Below are 5,863 nucleotides of genomic sequence, written 5' to 3' on the forward strand. Positions count from 1 at the left end.
GTATGTACATATGTATGAGTAATATTATATATTAATAATATTACGTAATAAAGAGTAAAGTATATTAGTACAGTACGAAAATTCAAATTTTCGTTCAATATGAGTGCATGGTAACCAACAAATATAACCACTTTAACAACTTTATAACAAAAACTCAATATATATTTTTTATTTTTAACGCCGAAAGGAGTACTCCGCAAAAGTACTTCAGTCCACCCGGGTATTCGCTCGGCCAAGGTTATTTTTTTAAAGTACTTCAGTCATCCCAACATGATATTATATAAATTTTATAATACTATATTATCATAGAGTTTTAATTAGATGTGTTTATTAAATAAAAATCACATATTATACATATAAAATGTATAATATGTGGAAAAAGTTTTCACAACTCCATTATAACTTAAAAAATGTTAGAAAGTATTTTTTATTATAATTAATGTAGAAAAAAGAATCACGCAAAAAAGCAAACAAAGAAAAATCGTTAAGAATCCTACATATTTGGTGTTTAAGATGTGGCAACGCTCGTTTTCCTCATAACTGTAAGCCATCTAACCTTTGCAACGCCAAATTCGCTAAGTGATTTTTAAATTAATAAATTTAGGTGAAATATTACAAAATAAAATTGAAATGTGAACTTATTTGAATGTTTAGAGTGTATATATTTAAATATACAGAGTGAAAAACGTGAATAAATTTAATGGAAAATAGAGAAATACCTTGTGTTATTATTCCAAATTTTTGAATTTTTAAACGTGAATATTTTGAAAAATATTAGTTATTTTTATATTATTTTTGGATATTCCTCCTCTGGAAATTCGGTTTTTTTACCCCTCCGCCAAAGTAATCGGAAACGTGCCCGATATCTTTACTCTAATACTACAATCTTCATAACCACTGTACAAATTTTTCAAAATTGTTTGCATATGTAGAAAAGACTTACCAAATAATTCTACCACCAAATGCGACACCGAAATTCACTCTGCTCTAAAAGCACCAGCTGCACACCCACTGGTTTATTGTAAATCCACTCGCTGATGCCACCCACAACAAACCAAGCAATTGCGAAGACTAGCTGTTATTGTTATTGTTGTGGATATAAATATATCGGAGAATGCATGAGTTCCAGGTAATTCTTTATTATTGCCGATATTTACATGTTTAATTTATCGTTGATATGATAACTAAATTCGGCTTTTTATTACTCCACACAGATGCGCAGACACAAAATACCGTTATCTACATACATTCATGCACGACGGCTATCTGCCGGTGATAGCACAAGCCATGATATGCTTTATTATAATTATTATCTTATTATTGTTGTTGTTATTGTTATTATGTATTAATGTTATTGTAAATGTTGTATTAATTAATTATGCACACAACGGAAGGCAATGAATTCTGCGCCCTTTTTTCGATTTTATTCATTGTTAATTCCACTGCAACGTTTTTTGTTGCGTCTTCGAGTGTACGCCGGCTTCATTAGTCACCTTGTCGGTTAATCTGGGAGCGAATTGGCTTTTTTGTAAAAGTCTACTGACATAACATTGCGATATACATATATGTGTGTATGTATATTTATGTGTTTTGAATAAGTGTGTTGATAAATAAAAAATTAAAGTAACAATCAGTTTTTAATTAAAAATGCTGGGCACGTTGGCTGGATATTCACGGCAATATTGTCGTATACAGTTGCAGCTAGAAAAATTGCAACGCCAACATATTTGGTACTTTAGACTATAGAAATGGATTCCACAAACATAAAGCCTACTGAAAAATTGATATTTTGACTTGAAATTAGAGTTTTTATTTGATATATCAATATATGGAGAAAAAATAAATACTTTAAATAAAAAACAGTGGGGTTAGGACTTAAGAAAGTAAGTAAGTGCAAGATAAAAATACAAAAAGCAAAAAACTTGGTTATTTGAATTTTTCAAATCTTGAGGTTNCAAAAAGCAAAAAACTTGGTTATTTGAATTTTTCAAATCTTGAGGTTACGTGAAAAAAGTCTCTATATAAAAATTATATATATTTTTATTGCAGTATACGTTTTTTCTATAGAACTATTAGTTTTGCCGGAAGTGGATAAGCCATTATGAACCCTTAAAAATTTAACCACTTCGTTTTTCCGCCCACAGATCATCCATAACTTTTTTCCTTTAATGTTTGTTATTTTTTCTTTCGTTTCGAATGGTTTTCATAATACTTAAATTTTTTTAGTTTACAAACAGTTAGACCACAATTTAATATTCAATTAAAATTTTTTTAAGTATTATTACAAGTTTTAGTGACATTTTGCAGTGAAATAATATATTATGGTTGAAAACTTTTGCTTTATGGCTAAATTGACTCAGCTCATAACTCAGATCATTTATATTAAAGATGTATATACTTTATAGGGTTTCCGATGTTTTCTTCTACGTGGTCCACAGTGGCACACTTAGGGTATATTAAGTCCTCAGTATAAAAAAAGAAGGAACAAAACTGACCGTCTTCAGCCGCGAGAGATTCTCTTTTGTGAAACGAATGCAAAGAAGTATTTTCGTGTACCAATCGATGTGCGATCTGTCACTTGTTGTCAACAGTCAATTTATTTCAACAGTTATTATTATTTCAATTCACTGAAATTGTAATGGCGACAATATCGCTATAAAAAATTTAATTTGATTCAAATATGGACACGGTCTTTTCTTTTTTATTCAGATTTTCTCATACACATATGTATAGATATAAATTACATTTGGTCCGGGTAAACTCCTAAGCTTGTGAACCGATTAAGTAAAATTTGGTGTACTGTATTCAGTATATTCAGTATTCAGTACTGTATTTAATCCAATATAAGAGATAGGATAGTTTATATTTAATTTTTTTTTTAACTTTGTTCGCAACGCGTAGCCGGATATACCAGTATATGTATATATATACATATGTATGTATATCGTTTTTTTATATACATATACATAGTATCACTGTTTTTTTTTTTTTTGCTCGAAGCTGTACTTCCAAAAATACCCAGATGAGCATTTTCCTTCCGGCATATTACTTAATCAATGAAACAGTTGTCCGATATAGATTTTTTCTATTTAAATACTTGATGTATATATGTACATTTTTTATACACATTTAGTGTCTGACGAACAGCCCTGAAATACTTTGAATACATAATGGCCGGTTGTACTGCGATTAGTAAAATAACATATGAATGCAATAATTTGCTTTTTGGATTATTACGAGTATTATCCGTACTATAATATTATCGACTCTCCTTCCGTCACGATTTAAGCACCTTTTAGTGCGTTAAGAGATAGCTGTCGGAGCAATAAATGCAGGTTTTGCCCATAATGAGCGACAAGCCTGACAGTGATACCACTTTTAGCTGTTATTGAGCTTTTTAATCAAGAAAATTGGAATCCAATAGTAGGCACCAAAAGGATAAAGGCGTGGTATATACCAAAAAAAAAAAAAAATGGATGGCGCAAACCACTGTCTTGAGGGATTCACAAATTGTGAACTATGTACATTGAATAATTGAGAAGGATACATGGTTTTACCTCTTTGGTGTAAAATAAAGTGCTCCTCTGACAACGCACGTGCTCCCCACAGCCATATCGAGTTTTGCTATTCAGCATGTGTGGCTCCGTACGATAGTTATTGGTTTCCAATATTCAAATAATAGCTTGTCAGGACAAATGCTTGCATTGAGATGAATGAATAAGTTTCAGATGAGTTAAAAATTCAGAGCGTCGTTGTTTCATGTATGTCGAGTTAAAATGAAACTATATTGCAAAATAATTCGTAATATATTCAAAGTTTTAATTTTTTCTAAACTAAGTACTTAACGGACCACCCCCCCTAAAGTTAACGAATTCTGTGTTTAACCAAACCTAGCCCACTTTTGAAGTAACCGACCAATTTTATATAATGAATCACTTACTAGGAGATATACTTTTGTATGTAGTATGTACATATGTATTTACACCCACTTGTATTCATTACTGTAAACATTCACAATTAACGAATATTTTTATATGGGGGCGGAACATGTTTCACGGAATATTACATATAATATAATTTCGTTTATCTAACGGTTTACGCTGGCGCATAATACAGGTGACATTGATACTTGGCTAAAGGCTAATTGCCGCCATTTAAAACACGAACCATGGTTATGAAATAAATAAATAGCTAATACCTTTGGCTTTGATTGTAAAAAATTATACAATTAACTTTTAACATTTAAACAGTAAATTCAACACACATACGTACATATATTCATATATGTATATGTGTAGGGAAAATCGTTAAAAATAATTAATTACCACCAAATAATCACAATTAACGGCGCGCTTCATTTATTCCCATATATTATATTTATAGTTTTTTTGTACACAAAAACAAAACACTCGGTACTCAACACTCACACTAAATAAAGTTCATACAGCGAAACGGGGGGAAAGTTTATCATTAAATCGATTTTCTCACGTGCTTCCAATAATATTTACCGATAACATATAAACAACGGTAAATATTTTTTTATTTTAACAGGAGAAATTTTCAAAACTGATTTATGGCTTCCATAGGTACCACTTTGCTGCGCACACTCCAACCGACCGCGACGCGCGTTATACGAGTATGAAACGTCCGCGTACTTTGGCGGTTCAATGAAAACTTCAGAGCATTCGGCGGCGAGCGTTTGTTGAACGATTTCGTACTTAGCTGCCGATGGCTGGAATCGCAATGGAGACCTTAGCGATTAATGAGTTGCAAACTTGGAAGTGCTGGTGGAGATAAGTGTAAATAGTTGCTCATAAAAGAAAGTGCCATTGTTTGCCAGTGAAACATGTGCAGCAATAAATGACAAAATATACGAAGGCGATGCAATAAATACTTAATCCACAGAAGTAAAACGATTAGCCATTGTTTCTTAACAGAGTTCGCTTTTATTTCGGTACACTTGACCCAGCGGTGCTCCAACTTCTTTAACCCGACTGGAAAATACATTTCCTGGTGGTCCACATAGTTTTACAACGTGGTGGCGATAGCTTCCTCATTCGACTCAATTTTTTCCACACCAAGTTTGGAAACAAAAAGAACTTACACTTAAAAAATCTAGAGAATACGGTGGCGCGACACCAGTTATTAATCTAAGGTCACTTTTCTCAGCACTTTTCATTAGCAACTGGGACTGTTTTTTCTGTTAATCGGGTTGAACCAGTCAGTGTTCAGCTTTGTGAAGTGATAATTTTTACCTTCTACAGATATTTAATGAAGATCTGATCTTTAGAATGCCAGAGAACGGTGAACATCACCTTTCCGGCTGGTAGAACAGTATTTAAATATTTCAAAACAGGTTCGTCGAGTGAAGTACGCTGTTTCGACTGTTTATTTTTTAGCTTTGGGAAAATCCTCAACAAATACTGTCATATTGCAGACGCCATGCACAATTCATCATATTCGCTAAACCTCATCCTGGTTCATTCCCCGTTAGTTTTAGCGTTTACGTGGTTTACGAAGTAGGTTGCCTTCATATTAAACTCCCAACTCCGGCTGCTACAGTATTTAATTTTTACTTTGCGGGATCGCCGCCAACATACATATTTCGAATGAGCATCAAGGATTCGATTGCCATGTTTAGGAACTCGGAGAGTGATTCATTAAAAACCGACTTGTTGATCATGTTGGAACTCATGAAACCAATTTGAATGCTGGCATTGGCAGAAAAGATATGCTCAACGTGATATAATTTCACATAATAAAAATCGAGCTACCGACCAACAGTGTTATTTTTCCATATTTTTGAAATCCGATAACAAATTTCTGATGTGATAATGGCAACATCGTTCGGTGAGTATATGTT

The 5,863-nt window shown here is 32.6% G+C and overlaps 1 protein-coding gene across 8 annotated transcripts in view; it reads right to left on the reverse strand.

The window, feature by feature from the left end:
- LOC108973727 (bcl-2-related ovarian killer protein) overlaps positions 1-4,783 on the reverse strand; it is a 41,445-nt gene extending 36,662 nt beyond the window's left edge. Inside the window, exons 1-2 of one of the 8 annotated variants that reach the window (XM_018941223.1) lie at positions 4,591-4,783; positions 944-1,536 (exon numbers count right to left, since the gene is read on the reverse strand). The gene's annotated coding sequence lies outside the window, so the exon portion shown is untranslated. Of the gene's footprint in view, positions 1-943; positions 1,540-4,325 lie in introns of all 8 variants that reach the window. The other 7 variants (XM_018941214.1, XM_018941205.1, XM_018941189.1 and 4 more) reach the window with 7 other exon arrangements.
- Between the last annotated feature and the right edge of the window lie 1,080 nt (positions 4,784-5,863).

Source organism: Bactrocera latifrons, unplaced genomic scaffold, assembly GCF_001853355.1.
Source record: "Bactrocera latifrons isolate USDA-ARS-PBARC rearing strain unplaced genomic scaffold, ASM185335v1 scaffold_110, whole genome shotgun sequence".
Taxonomy (NCBI): Eukaryota; Metazoa; Arthropoda; class Insecta; order Diptera; family Tephritidae; genus Bactrocera; species Bactrocera latifrons.